Below are 23,098 nucleotides of genomic sequence, written 5' to 3'. Positions count from 1 at the left end.
TTAGTCAGGTTGTTGTATCTGGTTTGTAACTGGTCTCTCTCTTCAGTTGCGTTGATTTTAAAAAGGGAGAAACTCTGGAACAAGTTATTCCTTTTATCCTCAGAATCTTTGATGTCTCTGTTATCTACAAAGTATAAACACATAGTTACAAGCTAAACCCCCTGATAAATAGGCCTAATAACCTGCACGTCTTAAAACTAGGTGAAAAGCAATGAACTTGGAGACAGACTCACAGTAGACAGACAGGCCTATGATCCCAGCCAGTAGAACACACAGCAGCCCCAGAAACACTGCAGCAACTAGGAAGGGTCTCTTCCCTGATCTATCAGGCTCTGTGGACACACATAATATACTGTTATGTTATTTTTTGGATGTGTGTGTGTGTTACTTGAGTGCTGGTCTCCTGGTCCATTATTAGGAGCAGAGTCTGCTGTTTCTTCTCTCTTGGTGCTGGTCTCACCGTCTCTCAGGGTGTCTGCACTGATGTAGATATCCACAATCCTCTCCTCCATCTCACCTCTGTCAAACTTGACCTTCTTGTTCATATCTGGTTCAGCATTGATGACCTTTGACATCTTTAACAATGCCTAAGTCTTTCTTTCTATGTAGATCTACTATACATTAAGTCTCTGCTTCTAGAATTAATGTGGTGGTCTTCCAACATGGCCACCAGGAGGCGTCGTACATCAACTACAAGACCTCTATACGTTAAGTCTCTGCTTCTTGTGTTATCTCTGTCTCTGAGTCATCTGTGTGTCTCTGTCTGTGTGACTGATGTAGGTGTTAACTCTAGGGAAGTATCAACAAAATGACACGGGTAGTTGTGGCTATGCTAATACAAAAATAGAACAAGTTGGCATACTAGAGTGCGTACTTGTATATACACTTGTGTGTGTGTGTGTGAGAGAGATTGTTACAGTGGTTTTGTTAAACCATTTTCTGCAGAACAATATAAATCATTCCATGTACATGTTCATCTTGTCCAGAGTAAATCTCAACACAGTCCTCCTGCCCAGGGAATGGGACTATTTGTGATGATGGACAGGACACTGTCATACCAGGAAGATATAGATCATAGAGGGGAAGTGGAGAACAAAGACTAGCTGTTAACATATATTAAATATCATATGTAACAGCCTCAAGATAATTCAGGGAGTTTCCAGAACTCCTCCTTCCTTTCACCTTTCTGCTGATTTGGACCCTCTGTTTACTCCCAAATATGCATCAACATGTTCAGGAGGTCCAGGACTACAAACATGGGTCATTATAATGTCCAGACAATAGATGTGACACTACAAACTGCTCCAAGTGGATATTGAGGGTGGGAAGGCTTAACCAGAGAGGATGAGATGGTGACATAACTTGCCGCAGCACTCTTCTCTCTAAATGAATCTGATTGGTTGAGTTTGAGTGACAGCTGGTTGAACCACTGAACAGATCCACTTCACGTCCCTCTTTTGGGACCCATATGGGGGAACAACAATCAAATATGAGCATTTGCTATTGTGCTTATATGTAACTTGACAAGAAAGACTGACTGTCAAATATTATTAGAACACACAGCAGCCCCAGACACACTGCAGCAACTCCAGAGGGTCTCTTCCACCACTGAACATGTACTGAATAACACATTATTAAACATCTTAGGTAATGTGTTTTACTGTATCATCCACACAAATAAAGATTTAGTAAAACAGGGTAATCTCACCTGTTTAATATATTGTGTGGTATGAGTGTGTGTGTGTGTTCATGCAATCTTACCTGAAGCAACACCTCCATCACTTGGACTGGGTTTGAAGGTTCCTACGTTGCCATATAATTGGCCATCAATGTCTGTGTTCTTTATTGCATCAGGGTTGTTTTCTTCAAATCCATCTGAGTTTTCATAAACTCCCTCTGACATCTTAACACACTTGTGCTCAAATACAGTAACGTCTACTCCTTACTTCAACTCTAATATACGTCTGTAGCTGTGTCTTCTCCCTGCACTGTCCTGCGTATGTGTAACTTTAGGTAGTGAAACTCTTTATCAGTCAACCAAAGTGTGAAATTAACGCAACACTGGCCACCACGTGACTTGCACCAACCTTAGTGTGATAATATAATACGACTCCCACCAGCCTAAGTTTGATAATATAATACATGATATGACTCCTACCGGTCTTAGTTTGATAATTTAATACATGATATGACTCCTTCCAGTCTTAGTGTGATAATATATGATATGACTCCTACCAGCCTTAGTTTGATAATATAATATATGATATGACTCCTACCAGCCTTAGTTTGATAATATACCTCATTATTTGACTCCCACCTGCCTTAGTTTGATAATATAATACATGATATGTCTCCTTCCAGTCTTAGTGTGATAATATAATACATGATATGACTCCTTCCAGTCTTAGTTTGATAATATAATACATGATATGACTCTTTCCAGTCTTAGTGTGATAATATAATACATGATATGACTCCTTCCAGTCTTAGTGTGATAATATAATACATGATATGACTCCTTCCAGTCTTAGTGTGATAATATAATACATGATATGACTCCTTCCAGTCTTAGTGTGATAATATAATACATGATATGACTCCTTCCAGTCTTAGTGTGATAATATAATACATGATATGACTCCTTCCAGTCTTAGTGTGATAATATAATACATGATATGACTCCTTCCAGTCTTAGTGTGATAATATAATACATGATATGACTCCTTCCAGTCTTAGTGTGATAATATAATACATGATATGACTCCTTCCAGTCTTAGTGTGATAATATAATACATGATATGACTCCTTCCAGTCTTAGTGTGATAATATAATACATGATATGACTCCTTCCAGTCTTAGTGTGATAATATAATACATGATATGACTCCTTCCAGTCTTAGTGTGATAATATAATACATGATATGACTCCTTCCAGTCTTAGTGTGATAATATAATACATGATATGACTCCTACCGGTCTTAGTTTGATAATTTAATACATGATATGACTCCTTCCAGTCTTAGTGTGATAATATATGATATGACTCCTACCAGCCTTAGTTTGATAATATAATATATGATATGACTCCTACCAGCCTTAGTTTGATAATATAATACATGATATGACTCTTACCAGCCTTAGTTTGATAATATACCTCATTATTTGACTCCCACCTGCCTTAGTTTGATAATATAATACATGATATGACTCCTACCAGTCTTAGTTTGATAATATAATACATGATATGACTCTTACCAGCCTTAGTTTGATAATATACCTCATTATTTGACTCCCACCTGCCTTAGTTTGATAATATAATACATGATATGACTCCTACCAGTCTTAGTTTGATAATATAATACATGATATGACTCTTACCAGCCTTAGTTTGATAATATACCTCATTATTTGACTCCCACCAGTCTTAGTTTGATAATATAATACATGATATGACTCCTACCAGTCTTAGTTTGATAATATAATACATGATATGACTCTTACCAGCCTTAGTTTGATAATATAATACATGATATGACTCCTACCAGCCTTAGTTTGATAATATAATACATGATATGACTCCCACCAGCCTTAGTTTGATAATATAATACATGATATGTCTCTATATCATGCTATACGATGTATATGTGAATTCAGAGTCCCAATTTTTAATGAGCTAAAATTAATTGGGATCCTATTAATTGACATATACATTACATATATCCTGACTGAGTTTACAGCACCCCCAGCCTTCAAATGGAGAGCACATTATGGATCTCACTCTGTGACTGGAGGTGTAGGGGGAAGTTGTCCCTAAACTCTGATCTTGGGTCAGTTTTGCATTTCCGCCACAAATGGTTAAGGTTGGGATCGGGGGAGGGATTGCTGATCATATACCTAGGGGAAACTTCCCCCCAGAGTTTGACTGGCCACCACCATTGTTTTATCCCCTCATTTATCTTCACACAATACCCCATAATGACAAAGCAAAAACAGGTTTTCAGAAATGTTTGCAGGACATACAGAAAAACCTATTGTTGACTTTCAAATGAATCATTAGACATAGTTTAACCCCAAAGTAACACTAAGACATGGCTATGAAATAGAGTTGAGGCCAAAGAGTAACGAGTATGCTGTCCAACCAGAGAGAGAAGAGGAACCTGTGGCTGTCAGAGTGAGATGGGAGGGAGAACAGTAGCAGGGTTAGTAGTTTCCTGTATCTGTGAGGTCAGAGTGAGATGGGAGGGAGAACAGCAGCAGGGTTAGTAGTTTCTCCTGTGTCTGTGAGGTCAGAGTGAGATGGGAGGGAGAACAGCAGCAGGGTTAGTAGTTTCCTGTGTCTGTGAGGTCAGAGTGAGATGGGAGGGAGAACAGCAGCAGGGTTAGTAGTTTCTCCTGTGTCTGTGAGGTCAGAGTGAGATAGGAGGGAGAACAGCAGCAGGGTTAGTAGTTTCCTGTGTCTGTGAGGTCAGAGTGCGATGGGAGGGAGAACAGCAGCAGGGTTAGTAGTTTCCTGTATCTGTGAAGTCAGAGCTCAGAACTAATCAATCTATCAACTACAATGAGGAGAGAACAGTCTCATTCAAGACCGACTATATTGTAGTTGAGTTGCACGCATCAACAAATGGGCATCAGATTACTGTACAACATGATGCTATTAACTGATGTGTTAAACACCAATCCAGACATTGTGAGATCTGGCAGGCGACTTCAATGTAGTCAACCTGGAACGTGGACAATGTCCTGAGTGGGGTTGAAGGAGAGAGAGGGCAAGACTTGGTAATGAAGGAAGCTCTCAGCAGCCATCATGTCAACTAGCAGAGACAACAGAGGTCATAGGGTGGCAGTGAACTGTCATAACATCTACTGTCCATCCACAGGTTAACGGTCATAACATCTACTGTCTATCCAGAGATGAACTGTCATAACATCTACTGTCTATCCACAGGTTAACTGTCATAACATCTACTGTCTATCCACAGGTCAACTGTCATATCATCTGCTTTCTCCCCAGAGATTAACTGTCATAACATCAACTGTCTATCCAGAGATTAACATTCATATCATCTGCTTTCTCCACACAGGTTAACTGTCATATCATCTACTGTCCATCCACAGATTAACTGTCATAACATCTACTGTCTATCCACAGATTAACTGTCATAACATCTACTGTCTATCCACGGATTAACTGTCATAACCTCTACTGTCTATCCACAGGTTAACGGTCATAACATCTACTGTCTATCCACAGGTTAACTGTCATAACATCTACTGTCTATCCACAGGTTAACTGTCATAACATCTACTGTCTATCCACAGGTTAACTGTCATAACATCTACTGTCTATCCACAGGTTAACTGTCATAACATCTACTGTCTATCCACAGGTTAACTGTCATAACATCTACTGTCTATCCACAGGTTAACTGTCATAACATCTACTGTCTATCCACAGGTTAACTGTCATAACATCTACTGTCTATCCACAGGTTAACTGTCATAACATCTACTGTCTATCCACAGGTTAACTGTCATAACATCTACTGTCTATCCACAGGTTAACTGTCATAACATCTACTGTCTATCCACAGGTTAACTGTCATAACATCTAATGTCTATCCACAGGTTAACTGTCATAACATCTACTGTCTATCCACAGGTTAACGGTCATAACATCTACTGTCTATCCAGTGATGAACTGTCATAACATCTACTGTCTATCCACAGGTTAACTGTCATATCATCTGCTTTCTCCCCACAGATTAACTGTCATAACATCAACTGTCTATCCAGAGATTAACATTCATATCATCTGCTTTCTCCACACAGGTTAACTGTCATAACACCTACTGTCCATCCACAGATTAACTGTCATAACATCTACTGTCTACCCACAGATTAACTGTCATAACATCTACTGTCTATCCACGGATTAACTGTCATAACCTCTACTGTCTATCCACAGGTTAACGGTCATAACATCTACTGTCCATCCACAGGTTGACTGTCATAACATCTACTGTCTATCCAGAGATTAACATTCATATCATCTGCTTTCTCACACAGGTTAACTGTCATAACATCTACTGTCTATCCACAGATTAACTGTCATAACATCTACTGTCTATCCACGGATTAACTGTCATAACATCTACTGTCCATCCACAGGTTAACTGTCATAACATCTACTGTCCATCCACAGGTTAACTGTCATAACATCTAATGTCTATCCACAGGTTAACTGTCATAACATCTACTGTCTATCCACAGGTTAACGGTCATAACATCTACTGTCTATCCACAGGTTAACTGTCATATCATCTGCTTTCTCCCCACAGATTAACTGTCATGACATCAACTGTCTATCCAGAGATTAACATTCATATCATCTGCTTTCTCCACACAGGTTAACTGTCATAACATCTACTGTCCATCCACAGATTAACTGTCATAACATCTACTGTCTATCCACAGATTAACTGTCATAACATCTACTGTCTATCCACGGATTAACTGTCATAACCTCTACTGTCTATCCACAGGTTAACGGTCATAACTTCTACTGTCTATCCAGAGATTAACTGTCATAACATCTACTGTCTATCCACAGATTAACGGTCATAACATCTACGGTCTATCCAGAGATTAACTGTCATAACATCTACTGTCTATCCAGAGATTAACTGTCATAACATCTACTGTCTATCCACAGGTTAACTGTCATATCATCTACTGTCTATCCACAGGTTAACTGTCATAACATCTACTGTCCATCCACAGGTTAACTGTCATAACATCTACTGTCTATCCACAGGTTAACTGTCATAACATCTACTGTCTATCCACGGATTAACTGTCATAACATCTACTGTCCATCCACAGGTTAACTGTCATAACTTCTACTGTCTATCCACAGGTTAACGGTCATAACATCTACTGTCTATCCACAGGTTAACTGTCATAACATCTACTGTCTATCCACAGGTTAACTGTCATATCATCTGCTTTCTCCCCACAGATTAACTGTCATAACATCAACTGTCTATCCAGAGATTAACATTCATATCATCTGCTTTCTCCACACAGGTTAACTGTCATAACATCTACTGTCCATCCACAGATTAACTGTCATAACATCTACTGTCTATCCACAGATTAACTGTCATATCATCTACTGTCTATCCACAGGTTAACTGTCATAACATCTACTGTCTATCCACAGATTAACGGTCATAACATCTACTGTCTATCCAGAGATTAACTGTCATAACATCTACTGTCTATCCAGAGATTAACTGTCATAACATCTACTGTCTATCCACAGGTTAACTGTCATATCATCTACTGTCTATCCACATGTTAACTGTCATAACATCTACTGTCCATCCACAGGTTAACTGTCATAACATCTACTGTCTATCCACAGGTTAACTGTCATAACATCTACTGTCTATCCACGGATTAACTGTCATAACCTCTACTGTCTATCCACAGGTTAACGGTCATAACATCTACTGTCCATCCACAGGTTAACTGTCATAACATCTACTGTCTATCCACAGGTTAACTGTCATAACATCTACTGTCTATCCACAGGTTAACTGTCATATCATCTGCTTTCTCCCCACAGATTAACTGTCATAACATCAACTGTCTATCCAGAGATTAACATTCATATCATCTGCTTTCTCCACACAGGTTAACTGGCATAACACCTACTGTCCATCCACAGATTAACTGTCATAACATCTACTGTCTATCCACAGATTAACTGTCATAACATCTACTGTCTATCCACGGATTAACTGTCATATCCTCTACTGTCTATCCACAGGTTAACGGTCATAACATCTACTGTCCATCCACAGGTTAACTGTCATAACATCTACTGTCCATCCGCAGGTTAACTGTCATACCATCTACTGTCCATCCACAGGTTAACTGACATAACATCTAATGTCTATCCACAGGTTAACTGTCATAACATCTACTGTCCATCCACAGGTTAACTGTCATAACATCTAATGTCTATCCACAGGTTAACTGTCATAACATCTACTGTCTATCCACAGGTTAACGGTCATAACATCTACTGTCTATCCACAGGTTAACGGTCATAACATCTACTGTCTATCCACAGGTTAACTGTCATAACATCTACTGTCTATCCACAGGTTAACTGTCATATCATCTGCTTTCTCCCCACAGATTAACTGTCATAACATCAACTGTCCATCCACAGATTAACTGTCATAACATCTACTGTCTATCCAGAGATTAACTGACATAACATCTACTGTCTATCCAGAGATTAACTGTCATAACATCTACTGTCTATCCAGAGATTAACTGTCATAACATCTACTGTCTATCCACAGGTTAACTGTCATAACATCAACTGTCTATCCAGAGATTAACTGTCATAACATCTACTGTCTATCCAGAGATTAACTGTCATAACATCTACTGTCCATCCACAGATTAACTGTCATAACATCTACTGTCTATCCACAGATTAACTGTCATAATAGCTACTGTCTATCCACAGGTTAACTGTCATAATATCTAATGTCTATCCACAGGTTAACTGTCATATAATCTACTGTCTATCCACAGCATAACATCTACTGTCTTCCATGTGTCACAGGGGATTGTTTGTTCATATGCATGAGGCAAGAACTGCTCTGGTGGAGGTAGGGATAATGCAGAAATACTTTCAGACATCCTCAGACATCAAATGTTCTGTTTAATTTATTTTATAAAAAACACTTGTTCTCAGTTGAAGCTGACATTTATCTCAAGGAGTAGCATCTCAAAATCTCACCTGGCCTTTGTATGCTATTTCATGGTATGGCCTGGTATTTTCTCACAGGCTTTAAAGGGATGATTTTGACTGTGTATAGTTAATTACGGGCATTTTGTAATCCAAATAGTCAAGGTCCTGCATTAACAATTGTTATTTATCTCCTCTTGGTGGGCGTATGAAGCTGGTTGGATTGTTTGATAAATCACACCTTTCTAGGCATACAAACATTCCAAATCCTGTTCTTAATGCTAAAAATATGTATAAAAAATATGGGGTTAAACACATGTAAAATAATATATATATATATTTATTTCCTGATATTTTTTATATCTCTCAGATAGGAGAGACATTTCAGAAGAAACTTCCTTCTGCTATTTCTTTGGACTGTCTGTTGTTCCATGAAGTGAATCTGTTATTCATTGTGTTTGTATGTGCTAATAGAAGTTAGCCTCCCCCTGGAATAAACAGGGCTTAGACTCTGATGGGTTAAGTAGTATTGATAAATGAGGCCTCAAGGACCTTCCTCTGTTGATACAGTCCTGTCTGCTGTCTGTCCAGTTTTTAGAATTGGTTGAGATGTAGTACCAGCCTTCAAAAACATCTCTTTCCCTCTGTAGCTATATCTTTAGTCAGGGTGTTGTAACTGGTCTGTAGCTGGTCTCTCTATTTAGTCAGGGTGTTGTAACTGGTCTGTAGCTGGTCTCTCTCTTTAGTTAGGTTGTTGTAATTGGTCTATAGCTGGTCTCTCTCTTTAGTTAGGTTGTTGTAATTGGTCTATAGCTGGTCTCTCTCTTTAGTTAGGTTGTTGTAATTGGTCTATAGCTGGTCTCTCTATTTAGTCAGGTTGTTGTAATTGGTCTCTAGCTCGTCTCTCTCTTTAGTTAGGTTGTTGTAATTGGTCTGTAGCTGGTCTCTCTCTTTAGTTTGGTTGTTTTAACTTGTCTGTAGCTGGTCTCTCTCTTTAGTTAGGTTGTTGTAATTGGTCTGTTGCTGGTCTCTCTCTTTAGTTTGGTTGTTTTAACTTGTCTGTAGCTGGTCTCTCTCTTTAGTCAGAAAATGTTGTAGTTTGGATGGAGATTTCAGAATTTTTGGTGGTCTTCCTAAGCCAGGATTCAGACATGGCTAGAACATCCGGGTTGGCAGAGTGTGCTAAAGCATTGTTTTACTCAAATTTAGGGAGGAGGCTTCTAATGTTAACATGCATGAAACCAAGGCTATTATGGTTACAGAAGTCATCAAAAGAGACCGCCTGGGGAAAAGCCAGGCACTGCAGGGCCTGGATTCCCCTCTACATCACCAGAGGAACAGAGGAGGAGTACGATAAGGGTACGGCTAAAAGCTATGAGAATTGGCCGTCTAGAACGTCTGGAACAGAGAGTAAAAGGAGGTTACTGGGGGCGATAAAATAGCTTCAAGGTATAATGTACAGACAAAGGTATGGTAGGATGTGAATACAGTGGAGGTAAACCTCGGTATTGAGTGATGATGAGAGAGATCTTGTCTCTAGAAACATCATTGAAACCAGGTGATGTCATCGCATGTGTGGGTGGTGGAACTAAAAGGTTGGATAAGGTATAATGAGCAGGACTAGAGGCTCTACAGTGAAATAAGCCAATAAACACCAGAACCAGAACAGCAATGGACAAGGCATATTGACATTAAGGAGAGGCATGTTTAGTCAAGTGATCATAAGGGTCCAGTCCAGTGAGTAGTGAGGTTGATTGGGGTAACGGCGATTCAGACAGCTAGCCGGGCCATCGGTAGCAAGCTAGCATAGGATGGAGGTCTGTTTTTAGCCACCTCATGCGTTTCAGTCGGTAGATTATTGGGGTTCCGTGTCGCGACGGAGGGGCCAGTTGGATAACTCCCTCTGGCAGATAAAGCCGGTAGTCCAGTCTTGAAGGCTAGGTGGGGCTCCGCATCAGCAGTAAAACGATTCCGGATAGGTGATTGTAGCCCAGGGGTGGCTGATGGAACTCTTCAGCTGGCTAGCTCCGGAATAATTTATGTTTGCTCCGGAATCGACGTAAGCCAATAGACACACGGATAGCAGCAAGCTAGCTGCAAGATCCAGGTGTAAATGTCCAGAGTTTTCGGTTGAAATCCGGGGATATGGAGAGAAAAATAGGTCCGGTATGATCTGGTCTGAGTCGCGTTGTACAAAACTGCCGATAGCTTTTCAAGCTAAAGGATAGCTGATGGCCACCAACTGTGGTTAGCTGAATGCTAATGTTAGCCAGTAAACTAGCTAGCTTCTGGTTAGCTTCTGGTTAGCTTCTGGCTAGCTTCTGGCTAGCTTCTGGTTAGCTTCTGGTTAGCTTCTGGCTATCTTCTGGCCAGTTTCTGGCCAGTTTCTGGTTAGCTTCTGGCTAGCTTCTATTGTGAATTTCAGATTTGAGGTAAATACATTTTTATTTTTTTAAATTGGTGAGGCGGGTTGCAGGAGAGTGTTTTGAAGTTGATTTTTGCAAAAGAAAATATATAAAAGATATGCGAAGAAAGACGCAAATATATATATACAGTTGAGTAGTCATCCATCTTAACTACTCTTAACTAACTGTATGATTACCTTTCTAACTGACTCCTAATGGTAATATCTACTGTATGATTCTAACTGTACTGACTTGTAGTCAGATTAAATCAACATTTATTTGTCACATACGCATGGTTAGCTGATGTTAATGCGAGCATAGCGAAATGCTTGTGCTTCTAGTTCCGACAATGCAGTAATAACCAACGAGTAATCTAAACTAACAATTCCAAAACTACTACCTTATACACACAAGTGTAAAGGGATAAAGAATATGTACATAAAGATATATAAATGAGTGATGGTACAGAACAGCATAGGCAAGATGCAGTAGATGGTATCGAGTACAGTATATACATATGAGATGAGTAATATAGGGTATGTAAACAAAGTGGCATAGTTTAAAGTGGCTAGTAATACCTGTATTGCATAAAGATGCAGTAGATGATATAGAGTACAGTATATACATATACATATGAGATGAGTAATGTAGGGTATGTAAACATTATATTAAGTAGCATTGTTATATATTTTTACATCAATTTCCGTTATTAAAGTGGCTGGAGTTGAGTCAGTGTGTTGGCAGCAGCCACTCAATATTAGTGGTGTCTGTTTAACAGTCTGAAGGCTTTGAAATAGAAGCTGTTTTTCAGTCTCTTGGTCCCAGCTTTGATGCACCTGTACTGACCTCGCCTTCTGGACGATAGCGGGGTGAACAGGCAGTGGCTCGGGTGGTTGTTGTCCTTGATGATCTTTATGGCCTTCCTGTGACATCGGGTGGTGTCCTGGAGGGCAAGTAGTTTGCCCCCGGTGATGCGTTGTGCAGACCTCACTACCCTCTGGAGAGCCTTATGGTTGTGGGCGGAGCAGTTGCCGTATCAGGCGGTGATACAGCCCAACAGTATGCTCTCGATTGTGCATCTGTAGAAGTTTGTGAGGGCTTTTGGTGACAAGCCAAATTTCTTCTGCCTCCTGAGGTTGAAGAGGCGCTGCTGCGCCTTCTTCACGACGCTGTCTGTGTGGGTGGACCAATTCAGTTTGTCCGTGATGTGTACGCCGAGGAACTTAAAACGTACTACCCTCTCCACTACTGTCCCGTTGGTGTGGATAGGGGGTGCTCCCTCTGCTGTTTCCTGAAGTCCACAATCATCTCCTTTGTTTTGTTGACGTTGAGTGTGAGCTTATTTTCCTGACACCACACTCCGAAGGCCCTCACCTCCTCCCCTGTAGGCCATCTCGTTTGTTGTTGGTAATCAAGCTAACCACTGTATTGTCGTCCACAAACTTGATGATTGAGTTGGAGGCGTGCATGGCCACGCAGTCGTGGGTGAACAGGGAGTACAGGAGAGGGCTCAGAACACATCCTTGTGGGGCTCCAGTGTTGAGGATCAGCGGGGTGGAGATGTTGTTACCTACCCTCACCACCTGGGGGCAGCCCGTCAGGAAGTCCAGTACCCAGTTGCACAGGCGGGGTCGAGACCCAGGGTCTCGAGCTTGATGATGAGTTTGGAGGGTACTATGGTGTTAAATGCTGAGCTGTAGTCGTTGAACAGCATTCCTCTCGATAAACAGCATATTCCTCTTGTCCAGATGGGTTAGGGCAGTGTGCAGTGTGGTTGCGATTGCGTCGTCTGTGGACCTATTTGGGCTGTAAGCAAATTGGAGTGGGTCGAGGTGTCAGGTAGGGTGGAGGTGATATGGTACTTGACTAGTCTCTCAAAGCACTTCATGATGACGGAAGTGGTGGTCGTTTAGCTCAGTTACCTTAGCTTTCTTGGGAACAGGGACAATGGTGGCCCTTTTTAAGCATGTGGGAACAGAAGACTGGGATGAGGATTTTGAGACGGTCTGTAATACCATTATTTCACCTCCTTGGTGAGTTCATCTCTCATTTTAACCACTAGGTGGAATCATCACTCAGGACCTTATCCAACTGAAGGGTTAAAGTTGATTTTGTGGGTCTTCTAAAGACCCCACCATTGATTATGTTGTTACTAATTTGCTTTCATGCCATTGTACTTTTGCTCACTGTATAGCTGAATATTGAGGGCTCTGTCTGTGTCTATGTCTCTGCCAAAACCCGCCGCCCAGCGTCTGTGAGGAAAGGTGAGAAAAGGGACTGAGGGTGATAGCGAGACAGAGAGAGACACTGTCTGTTTTTCTCTAAAACAAGGGCCGATTTGCATACTGCTGAGACAGGTTCTCAGAAACCTTGTGTTAAGAATAACTTTAGCTGCACATGCAGGTTTTGACATCAGAGATCGCACCATAAGGTCTGATCTCGGGTATATAAGATGCCGTCTTTCTTCTGTTCGGGGCAGAACCCAGGAGAGACATCAGTTGTATGTCTGATGTTTGATCTTTGACTTCTGTCTACGGCTGTATTCTAATTAAAATATCTCTATTTCATATATGCACATTTTAAGTATTCCTTATCTGTTAAGTAAATAACGGAGCCCAGAAAAGTGGAACCAACACTCTCTCTCTCTCTCTCTCTCTCTCTCTCTCTCTCTCTCTCTCTCTCTCTCTCTCTCTCTCTCTCTTCTCTCTCTCTCTCTCTCTGATCACCAGGATTGCTTCTCTCTTCAGACAGGCTACAAACTGTAGTCAAGTTTTCTCCATCCCTTTTGAAAATGCTGCTCTGTTGTAGAGCAAAGGTTTACACATCGAGAAACATAGCCAGTATCTTCATACTCATTGATATTGATATAACCCATTGATATATAATTACTGTTTAGTTTACTTATAATTTATCACAGATTATATCTCACCTATCACAAAAAGCTTTGCCTGAATATGGCCTTTCTCTTTAGTCAGGTTGTTGTATCTGGTCTGTAGCTGGTCTCTCTCTTCAGTCAGGTTGTTGTATCTGGTCTGTAACTGGTCTCTCTCTTTAGTCAGGTTGTTGTATCTGGTCTGTATCTGGTCTCTCTCTTCAATCAGGTTGTTGTATCTGGTCTGTAACTGGTCTCTCTCTTTAGTCAGGTTGTTGTATCTGGTCTGTAGCTGGTCTCTCTCTTCAGTCAGGTTGTTGTATCTGGTCTGTAGCTGGTCTCTCTCTTCAGTCAGGTTGTTGTATCTGGTCTGTAACTGGTCTCTCTCTTCAGTTGTGTTTGTCTTATAAAGGGACAAACTCTGGAACAAGTTGTTCCTTTTACCCTCAGAATCTGTGATTTCTCTGTTATCTACAAAGTATAAACACATAGTTACTAGGTAAAACACCAGGTAAATAGGCCTAATAACCTGCACGTCTTACAACTAGGTGATAATCAATGAACTTGGACACAAACTCACAGTAGACAGACTGTGATCCCAGCCAGTAGAACACACAGCAGCCCCAGAAACACTGCAGCAACTAGAAAGGGTCTCTTCCCTGATCTATCAGGCTCTGTGGAAACAAACAAGAGACATTTACGTTGTTATTGTGTGTGTGTGTGTGTGTGTGTGTGTGTGTGTGTGTGTGTGTGTGTGTGTGTGTGTGTGTGTGTGTGTGTGTGTGTGTGTGTGTGTGTGTGTGTGTGTGTGTGTGTGTGTGTGTGTGTGTGTGTGTGTGTGTGTGTGTGTGTGTGTGTGTGTGTGTGTGTGTGTGTGTGTGTGTGTGTGTGTGTGTGTGAGAGATTGTTACAGTGGTTTTTGTTAAACCATTTTCTGCAGAACAATATAAATCATTCCATGTCTCTACATGGTCATCTTGTCCAGAGTATATCTCAACACAGTCCTCCTGTCCAGGGAACCTGACTTGCTATTTGTGACGATGGGCAGGACACTATCATACCAGGAAGATATAGATCATAGAGGGGAAGTGGAGAACAAAGACTAGCTGTTAACATATATTAAATATCATATGTAACAGCCCCAAGATAATTCAGGGAGTTTCCAGAACTCCTCCTTCCTTTCACCTTTCTGCTGATTTGGACCCTCTGTTTACTCCCAAATATACATCAACATGTTCAGGAGGTCCAGGACTACAAACATGGGTCATTATAATGTCCAGACAATAGATGTGACACTACAAACTGATTCAAGTGGATATTGAGTGTGGGCAGCTTTAACCAGTGAGGATGAACATGATTGGTTGATAATTTTGAGTGACAGCTGGTTGAACCTGTCACGTTCTGACCTTTGTTTTCTGTGTTTTGTGTTTGGTTGGTATGGTCAGGGCGTGAGTTGGGTGGGCAGTCTATGTTTGTTTGTCTAGGTTTTGGGAATTTCTATGTTTCGGCCTAGTATGGTTCTCAATCAGAGGCAGGTGTCATTAGTTGTCTCTGATTGAGAATCATACTTAGGTGGCCTGGGTTTCACTGTGTGTTTGTGGGTGATTGTTTCCTGTCTCTGTGTGTGCACCAGATAGGACTGTAATTTGAGTTTTCACATTTTTTGTTTTGTTAGTTTGTTCATGTGTACCGTAAAGCATTAAAAAAGTACCATGGAAAATTACCACGCCGCGTATTGGTCCTCTGATCCGTTTCGCCTCTCCTCTTCGGAAGAAGAGGAGGAAACTCGTTACAGAATCACCCACCACAATCGGACCAAGCGGCGTGGTAAAGGACAGCGACGACAGCAGCAGCAGCAACAACAGCGGCCAGCATCACAGGAGGAATGGACATGGGAGGATGTATTGGACGGCAAGGGTTGCTACACCTGGGAGGAGATCCTGGCGGGAAAGGATCGCCTTCCATGGGAACAGGTGGAGGCAGCTAGGAAAGCCACGGAGGCAGCGAAAGCTGAGCGGCGGCAATATGAGGAGCCAGCACGGCAGTGCGACAGGTACGAGAGGCAGCCCCAAATTTTTTTTTTTTTTTGGGGCACACGAGGTGTGATACTAAGCCAGGTAGCAGACCTGAGCTCACTCCTCGTGCTTATTATGAGCAGCGCATTACTGGTCAGGCACCGTGTTATGCGGTTGAGCGCACGGTGTCGCCAGTGCGTGTCCATAGCCCGGTGCGCTATAGGGCAGCCCCCCCCGAGAGTGCCATGCGAGTGTGGGCATTGAGCCAGGGCGTATGGTGCCTGCTCAGCGGGTCTGGTCGCCGGTACGCAGTCTTGGTCCAGTTTATCCTGCGCCGGCTCTGCGTGCTGTGTCTCCGGGCGCTGGGAGGGTGCAGTGCGTCCTCTGCCTGCGCTCCGCTCGTACCGGGCAACTGTGGGAGTGGAGCCTAGGGGAGAGGTGCGTGTAGTAAGCACTAGATCTCCGTGCTTACCCACAGCCCGGTTCAACCTGTGCCTGCACTCTTGAGGGTCCGGGCTCGAGTAGTTGTCCAGCCTGGGGAAGTGGTGCCAAGGTTGCGCACCAGAGCTCCAGTGCTCCCCCACAGCCCGGTCTTTCAGGCTCCTCCTAACACCAAGCCTCCTGAAAGTCTTCCCAGCCTGGTAGTTCCTGTGGCAGCCCCACGCACCAGGCTGTCTCTCAGTCTCCTCCCTGCAGGTGCTCCCGCCTGTCCGGGCGCCGCTGCCGGAGCCCCCGCCTGTCCGGCGCCGCTGCCGGAGCCTCCCGCCTGTCCGGGAGCCTCCCGCCTGTCCGGCGCCGCTGCCGGAGCCTCCCGCCTGTCCGGAGCCTCCCGCCTGTCCGGCGCCGCTGCCGGAGCCTCCCGCCTGTCCGGCGCCGCTGCCGGAGCCTCCCGCCTGTCCGGCGCTGCTGCCGGAGCCTCCCGCCTGTCCGGCGCTGCTGCCGGAGCGTCCCGCCTGTCCGGCGCCGCTGCTGGAGCGTCCCGCCTGTCTGGCGCCGCTGCCGGAGCGTCCCGCCTGTCCGGCGCCGCTGCCGGAGCCTCCCGCCTGTCCGGGCCTCCCGCCTGTCCGGCGCCGCTGCCGGAGCCTCCCGCCTGTCCGGCGCCGCTGCCGGAGCCTCCCGCCTGTCCGGCGCCGCTGCCGGAGCCTCCCCGCCTGTCCGGGAGCCTCCCGCCTGTCCGGCGCCGCTGCCGGAGCCTCCCGCCTGTCCGGCGCCGCTGCCGGAGCCTCCCGCCTGTCCGGCGCCGCTGCCGGAGCCTCCCGCCTGTCCGGAGCCTCCCGCCTGTCTGGCGCCGCTGCCGGAGCCTCCCGCCTGTCCGGCGCCGCTGCCGGAGCCTCCCGCCTGTCCGGCGCTGCTGCCGGAGCCTCCCGCCTGTCCGGCGCCGCTGCCGGAGCGTCCCGCCTGTCCGGCGCCGCTGCTGGAGCGTCCCGCCTGTCTGGCGCCGCTGCCGGAGCGTCCCGCCTGTCTGGCGCCGCTGCCGGAGCGTCCCGCCTGTCTGGCGCCGCTGCCGGAGCGTCCCTCCTGTCCGGCGCCGCTGCTGGAGCGTCCCGCCTGTCCGGCGCCGCTGCCTCCTGTAGCAGCTCCACGCACCAGGCTGTCTCTCTGTCTCCTCTCTGCAGGTGCTCCCGCCTGTCCGGCGCCGTTGCCGGAGCGTCCCGCCTGTCCGGCGCCGCTGCCGGAGCCTCCCGCCTGTCCGGCGCCGCTGCCGGAGCGTCCCGCCTGTCCGGCGCCACTGCCGGAGCGTCCCGCCTGTCCGGCGCCGCTGCCAGAGCGTCCCGCCTGTCCGGCGCCGCTGCCGGAGCCCCTCAGCCCAGAGGCGCCAGAGCCCCTCAGCCCAGAGGCGCCAGAGCCCCTCAGCCCAGAGGCGCCAGAGCCCCTCAGCCCAGAAGCGCCAGAGCCCCTGTCCCTCTGTCCAGAGCCCCTGTCCCTCTGTCCAGAGCTTCTGCCCCTCTGTCCCGAGCTGCCCCTCTGTCCAGTGGGGTCATTGAGAGGGGTTGCCATGGTGAGAAAGCCACGGAGGCGGACAAAGACAGTGGTGAAGTGGGGTCCGCGTCCCGCGCCAGAACCGCCACCGCGGACAGATGCCCACCCAGACCCTCCCCTATAGGTCAAGGTTTTGCGGCCGGAGTCCGCACCTTTGGGGGGGGGGTACTGTCACGTTCTGACCTTTGTTTTCTGTGTTTTGTGTTTGGTTGGTATGGTCAGGGCGTGAGTTGGGTGGGCAGTCTATGTTTGTTTGTCTAGGTTTTGGGAATTTCTATGTTTCGGCCTAGTATGGTTCTCAATCAGAGGCAGGTGTCATTAGTTGTCTCTGATTGAGAATCATACTTAGGTGGCCTGGGTTTCACTGTGTGTTTGTGGGTGATTGTTTCCTGTCTCTGTGTGTGCACCAGATAGGACTGTAATTTGAGTTTTCACATTTTTTGTTTTGTTAGTTTGTTCATGTGTACCGTAAAGCATTAAAAAGTACCATGGAAAATTACCACGCCGCGTATTGGTCCTCTGATCCGTTTCGCCTCTCCTCTTCGGAAGAAGAGGAGGAAACTCGTTACAGAACCACTGAAAATATCCACTTCCCCTCCCTCTTTTGGGACCATATAGGGAGCAGTCAAATAGAGCATTTGTTATTATGCTTATATGTAAATTGACAACAAAGACTGACTGTCAAAGATGATTAAGTAATATCCTTTGATATCTCTACTACACTCATTGATTGGTGATACAGTCAACTCCTATACAGTTTGTAAGTCGCTCTGGATAAGAGCGTCTGCTAAATGACTTAAATGTAAATGTAATGTGTATGTAATGGTGGTTTGGTACTGTTGAGAATGTCATCACCAGGCCTAAATTGGAGCATGTAAATATCTGTTGAATATATTTGAATTGGAAATGATGTGTATGCTCAATGTAAACTGTACTGACTTCATGTTGAACTACAAACACATACAACAATATGTGTATGCATTTGTGTATGTGCATGTGTGAGTGTGTGTGTGAGAGAAAGACAGAGAGAGAGAGAATGAAGGAGGAAGTTGTGTACATTGAAGGCTGCTGTATGTGTTTGCCATCACCATTATCAGGCTGATGTGGAGACCAGTACCTACAGGGTTAAACACAGTCAGATATCATGGTTAATACCAGTACCTACAGGGTTAAACACAGTCAGATACCATGGTTAATACCAGTACCTACAGGGTTAACAACAGTCAGATATCATGGTTAATACCAGTACCTACAGGGTTAATAACAGTCAGATATCATGGTTAATACCAATACCTACAGGGTTAATAACAGTCAGATATCATGGTTAATACCAGTACCTACAGGGTTAAACACAGTCAGATACCATGGTTAATACCAGTACCTACAGGGTTAAACACAGTCAGATACCATGGTTAATACCAGTACCTACAGGGTTACACACAGTCAGATATCATGGTTAATACCAGTACCTACAGGGTTAAACACAGTCAGATATCATGGTTAATACCAGTACCTACAGGGTTAAACACAGTCAGATACCATGGTTAATACCAGTACCTACAGGGTTAAACACAGTCAGATACCATGGTTAATACCAGTACCTACAGGGTTACACACAGTCAGATATCATGGTTAATACCAGTACCTACAGGGTTAAACACAGTCAGATAGCATGGTTAATACCAGTACCTACAGGGTTAAACACAGTCAGATATCATGGTTAATACCAGTACCTACAGGGTTAATAACAGTCAGATATCATGGTTAATACCAGTACATACAGGGTTAAAACAGTCAGATATCATGGTTAATACCAGTACCTACAGGGTTAATAACAGTCAGATATCATGGTTAATACCAGTACCTACAGGGTTAAAACAGTCAGATATCATGGTTAATACCAGTACCTACAGGGTTAAAAACAGTCAGATATCATGGTTAATACCAGCACCTACAGGGTTAAAACAGTCAGATATCATGGTTAATACCAGTACCTACAGGGTTAACAACAGTCAGATATCATGGCTAATACCAGTACCTACAGGGTTAAAACAGTCAGATATCATGGTTAATACCAGTACCTACAGGGTTAAAAACGATAAGACATCACAGTTAGAACATCACAATACTAAATAATATACAGACATCTTTCATATTACAGTTAACTTTGTTGATTGCTGCCATCAGTGACAATAACCTGTATAGAACATTTTGAATGGAGCCTTATTGACAGATTAGTTATCATCTCTCACCTTGTGGTCAGTGGGGTACCGTCCACCCATTTCCAGGTCCCCTCAATAACAGAGTCAGTCAGACCAATCCAGACTCTCTTCTTGAGGTTGAAGAGAAATGTCTGTCGTTGAGAAAGATAAATATATACAGTAAATATATGTATGTACAGTATATGCATGATCAAATCTCTCTCTCTCTCTCTCTCTCTCTCTCTCTCCATCGAATCACCAGGTCTGCTCTCCTTCCAGGTTTTATTCTCAGTAGACAGGAAGTACCAACTGGATTTTAATTTCTGCCAGCCTTCAGGACAGGTTTGTTCTTCAAGATGAAAACATGAATTTCCTTCAACTTATCACACTGGATACTTACTTAGTTAAAAATTAAGACACATAATAAAGTGTGTGGGATTTATGAAAATGTATGACTGTAGGTTTACTCACTGAGATTGGTAAGCCTCCCACTAAGAAAATCTCTCTGTCTGTAGCTGGTCTCTAACTTTAATCAGGTTGTTGTAACTGGTCTGTAGCTGGTCTCTTTCTTTCGTCAGAAGGCTGTTGCTGTCGTGTAGCTGGTCTCTCTCTTTAGTCAGAAGGCTGTTGCTGTCCTGTAGCTGGTCTCTCTCTTTAGTCAGAAGGCTGTTGCTGTCCTGTAGCTGGTCTATCTGTGTTGACTTGTGATGACCAATGACTCCATCTGTAAAAGGGAAAAGTTCATCAAACATGTAACTAAAACACCATTAATGAGTAGGTATGATTAAGTAGGCTACTTAAGTCTCAGTGACAACATACTAAACGTACAGTAGACAGACAGGACTATGGTCCCAGCCAGTAGGAGAACACACAGCAGCCCCAGACACACTGCAGCAACTCCAGAGGGTCTCTTCCACCACTGAACATGTACTGAATCACACATGATTAAAGATCTTTGGTAATGTGTTTTACTGTATCATCCAGGATTAGGACAAATAACGGTATGATACTGTAACGCCAGGGTAGTGGGTTCGATTCCGGGACCACCCATACGTAGAATGTATGCACACATGACTGTAAGTCGCTTTGGATAAAAGCGTCAGCTAAATGGCATATATTATTATTATTATTATTATTTAATGTGTGTGTGTGTATGTGAGTGTGGTCAAATACAGTAACTTATTCTTCTAACCTCAACTCTAATATACATCTGTAGCTGTGTCTGTGTGATTTACAGTGGTTCCTCAATTAAACGTTTTGAGATTATGCCGCAGGATTGAGAGGTCATTTGTGGTTTAGTATGTTACCATGCGTTACTGAATCATTGCTCCAGACCACCACAAGGGGGAGATAGAGCACTGATTATGCTTTTGGGTCCCAAGGTCTAATGTGTCTCTACCTGAATTAATGCTGTCAATGAATGGGTGATATAAACAAATATAAACTCATAATTGTGCATTCAAAATTGTATTTCAATGAACTGAATGATGAGGATGAAGAAGGTGGTTGAATGTAAAACAATAGTGTAGGTATTGCTATTTCTCTGTCCTGCACACACTCCCGAAAAAGACACCTATTTTTTCCCACTTGGTCCGACGAAGCTGTAACTGGACAGTAGCATATTACTGACTGAAACTGCAGTTAGATTAGGTTTTTATTCTAAGACAAATGAAAATGTTTAATTATATTCTTAACATATATATGTGTAGGCATACTGTGGAATACAATCAATACTTTTGCAGAGCATACGACCATGCAGACAACCATCTGTGGAGATCGGTGGACAAAGGGCTGGACAACGGGCCACACCGATAAAACACATGGTTCCCATGAAAGCAGTTGGTTTTGCTACATTCTTAAAACATGTTTCATTATGCAGAATTTGTGTGTTGGAGTCACTTTTAATTCTTAATTGATCTACCATTTCTATCACAGGACACCACAATCGATGGGGCGCAGAGCAGTACCATTCTGCTCATCTGATGAAGGTGCACGTGAATCAGTATCAGTCATTATTTGCAGAGACAGATACTTATATTTTTTTATTTAACGAGGCAAGTCATTTAAGAACAAATTCTTATTTACAATGATGTCCTAGGAACAGTGGGTTAACTGCCTTGTTCAGGGACAGAACAACAGATTTTTACCTCGTCAGCTCAGGGATTTCATTCAACAACCTTCCGGTTACTGGCCCAACGCTCTAACCACTAGACTACATGCCGCCCCAACTGGGATGGATCCCGAGGCAAATGTGGCTGACCAGTGAACCTCCAGGTGTTCATCATTAATACTGTGTCCAAGACTGATGCAACCCGAAAAAAACTTGAGGTCACTGAGAAAGTCTTGACATGGTCTGCTCTCCCTTATGTAAGGAATGAAGCATCTTTGCCATGTTTAACATGTACTGTGGGCGATGTACACTATGTACTGTGGGCTATGTTTACTATGTACTGTGGCCTATGTTTACTATGTACTGTGGGCCATGTTTACTATGTACTGTGGGCTATGTTTACTATGTACTGTGGGCTATGTTTACTATGTACTGTGGGCTATGTTTACTATGTACTGTGGGCTATGTTTACTATGTACTGTGGGCTATGTTTACTATGTACTGTGGGCTATGTTTACGATGTAGTGTGGGCTATGTTTACTATGTAGTGTGGGCCATGTTTACTATGTACTGTGGGCTATGTTTACTATGTACTGTGGGCTATGTTTACTATGTACTGTGGGCTATGTTTACTATGTACTGTGGGCTATGTTTACTATGTACTGTGGGCTATGTTTACTTGTCAGACTGCACAGTAGCTTATTAAACATGTGCATTTTGAAATAGTAAAAAAATTAAGAAT

General features: G+C 43.6%; 1 long non-coding RNA gene across 4 annotated transcripts; it reads left to right on the top strand.

Annotated features, from left to right (window-relative positions):
• Positions 1-4,817: 4,817 nt before the first annotated feature.
• Positions 4,818-7,608, top strand: LOC127919225 (uncharacterized). 4 transcript variants are annotated; one of them, XR_008102204.1, is made up of 3 exons: positions 4,818-4,877; positions 5,286-5,591; positions 7,393-7,445. It is a non-coding gene; the product is annotated as an uncharacterized LOC127919225 (long non-coding RNA). The 4 variants fall into 4 exon arrangements; XR_008102202.1 differs by having other exon boundaries at positions 5,252-5,591; XR_008102206.1 differs by lacking the exons at positions 4,818-4,877; positions 7,393-7,445 and adding exons at positions 4,917-4,979; positions 7,529-7,608 and having other exon boundaries at positions 5,252-5,591.
• Positions 7,609-23,098: the final 15,490 nt, after the last annotated feature.

This window comes from Oncorhynchus keta, unplaced genomic scaffold, assembly GCF_023373465.1.
Source record: "Oncorhynchus keta strain PuntledgeMale-10-30-2019 unplaced genomic scaffold, Oket_V2 Un_contig_16035_pilon_pilon, whole genome shotgun sequence".
In the NCBI taxonomy this organism is placed as follows: domain Eukaryota; kingdom Metazoa; phylum Chordata; class Actinopteri; order Salmoniformes; family Salmonidae; genus Oncorhynchus; species Oncorhynchus keta.
This window is presented reverse-complemented; position numbering and strand designations above follow the sequence as displayed.